This window comes from Azolla caroliniana, unplaced genomic scaffold (assembly GCF_043228905.1).
Source record: "Azolla caroliniana isolate FFs.n. ecotype wild unplaced genomic scaffold, voAzoCaro1.0.p SCAF_15, whole genome shotgun sequence".
In the NCBI taxonomy this organism is placed as follows: domain Eukaryota; kingdom Viridiplantae; phylum Streptophyta; class Polypodiopsida; order Salviniales; family Salviniaceae; genus Azolla; species Azolla caroliniana.
Genome location: NW_028230450.1, coordinates 3,049,021 through 3,051,537, shown reverse-complemented (window position 1 = coordinate 3,051,537; position 2,517 = coordinate 3,049,021). Strand labels below are relative to the sequence as shown.

The following is a 2,517-nucleotide window of genomic DNA, read 5'->3' as shown; positions in this document are numbered from 1 at the left end:
GCGGTGGAGGAGGGGTGGCTTTGTGTTTAGTGGAGCAATAACATCGGTTGGGGGTGAGGGAGGGGGTAGTGGTGGTGCTCCTATTGTAGAAGAGAAGGAAGAAGTAAAAGAGAAACAAGAAGAAAGAGATGATGATATGGGATTCTCGTTGTCTGATTATAAATAATTAATTCAACTATTAGAGTAGAAATAATGTCTTTTTGTTTGCATTTTGTATTCAGCCTTTTTCCACTTTATTGAGTCTAGTTGCTTAGAAAAAGTGGCTATTGGGAATTTATTTATAAGGGTTTTTTTTTCATGACATGGATGTATGTATGTTTACATTTTGGAGTTATCAATAGTGAGTTGCTTTGGTTTGAGAGAGAGAGAGAGGAAAAGAAAGCAAAGAGAGCAAGAGAGAAGGAGCCATGAACGTGATCGACCTCTTAGAAGTGGCACTCTTAGCAAGCAAGGATGTGTAGGATGAGCTACAAGAAGGCGAGAATTTATGGCCATTAGGATCCAAACCACTTTTCGAGGGTTATTGGTTTAGTACCATATCAATTTTTTACCATATTCATATGTGTGCATGTGTATTTGCATATGCATGGTTGTGTTTGTATGTGTCTATTTGTATGCATGTATGAATGCATGCACACATGCATTGGTAACATTCCATCTCATGTTCTTTTTTTCCATGTTAATTTGTGTATTTGCTATTGTCATTTCATAGGCAAGAAGAGTTCTTTTGGTCTTGAGAAGCCTCATGGGGAGCTCATGATGGCGGTGCTTTCTATAGGAAGGACCATACCAAGTTTGATTCGAGTAATGCTACATTGTGAGGCACGTTGTGAAGAGTATTGTTGCAGCAACAAGACTTGCTCGTCATTGCATTGTCCCGGTATGTATTCTTCTTGTGACCTTGGTGGATGTTGAGCCTTGTTCTTCACTCATTGTGGCACATTTTGTCCTTTTTCATGCAAATAAAGTCATGAGAAAAGATTGAACACTATTCTTCTTAGGAGCTTAGTAGAAACCAAGTTTGTTTGTGCATATTGGTCAAGGAATGTATAATAGTTTAGGAAAATGTATTCATTGTGTTTCCTTTCTATTCTTGAAATTGAAATGAAATGATGAGAAATTGTTTTACTTCAGGAAACCCTAATCCCCAATGATTGTGCATATTGGTCAAGGAATGTATAATAGTTTAGGAAAATGTATTCATTGTGTTTCCTTTTTATTCTTGAAATTGAAATGAAATGATGAGAAATTGTTTTACTTCAGGAAACCCTAATCCCAATGATTTTCGACCTTAGATTATGGCTATCCACCTCTACCTTCGCAGAGGTTGAAACAAACATTACCAGAAGACCCCTACATATGGTCACTTTTGTCGTGATGACCCCGACTTCACATGGGAAATCGTTAAGTCATTGAAGTGGGAGAAAGCTTAGCTCGACGTAACTTTTGATTAGTTATTGTAAAAGTGAAACAAAAAACCGACAAAATTTACTATTATGACTAGGGTTTTTGCTTATGATCTATGTCTTTCTTTCTATTAGAGAAGTATGCAAAAATAAGAATGAAATGGTTGGAAAGGAAAGTATAGAGGGAGATGATATTTTGCTTATTCCAAATTTTTTCTCTTAAAACTCTTATTTAACTAATATGGGAGTTTTGTCCCATTTGTTTGAAGTTTTTTCTTCAAATATTTGTTTTCTTTTCATTATTTCAAATGGAAGAAAAATAATGGGTTATTTATAAGAGAGCACAACAACAAATATTCATGTACTATGTGTGGTGATGGAGGTGTTGAGTTAATTGGATATTTTCATCAAAGGCTCATTGTGCTTAATTGCTTTTCTATATGACATCTTTGTATTTAAGGATATGGAGCTTTCAATACTTGAGACTAGGCTTCACATCTAACTAGTTTTTATTTTGGTGTTCAGTTATGCTAAGAATGCACCATCAAGGCTCTCATACCATGAGTTTGTTTTGAGGCTAACTATCAAGGGAGGTCGAAGCATGCATTTCTTCCTATGATTGCCTTTTGTTCTATAATAAGTATGGATGGTCTTCATTCCTTTCATGACTTTTTGGATTTGGTGGTTGTCATTTATTAGGAACATTTCTAAAGCCAAGTGGGTGTTTATTCATCGAGTGGGTGTTTAATCTTCACTAACTGTGTCTGTGGGTTTTTATTATCACCGAACATTGTATTCATCTTTCTTGGTGCTACATCATTAGGAGAATGCAAGGTCCTCATTTCTACTTGTTGTAAAGGAAGGAGATTGATAAATAAATCATTGCATGTGTTGTAATATATTACTTTCCTCTCGTCTAATGAATTATTGTTTGTTTGAAACATTATTTGAACTGTAGCTATGTCATTTTTATAGCAAGTTGGTTTTGCATGTTGCAAACTATAGGAAAAGGTGTATTAGAAAGAGGTGTTGTATTGCCAATAGTGTGATTGATATGTATGGTAAATGTGGCTTGACCCATGTAGCACAGATATGCTTAATAAGCTTCACA

General features: G+C 35.4%; 1 long non-coding RNA gene across 1 annotated transcript; it reads left to right on the top strand.

The window, feature by feature from the left end:
* Positions 1-440: 440 nt before the first annotated feature.
* LOC147854355 (uncharacterized) lies at positions 441-1,127 on the top strand. Its single transcript, XR_015531067.1, has 2 exons — positions 441-519; positions 713-1,127. It is a non-coding gene; the product is annotated as an uncharacterized LOC147854355 (long non-coding RNA).
* Positions 1,128-2,517: the final 1,390 nt, after the last annotated feature.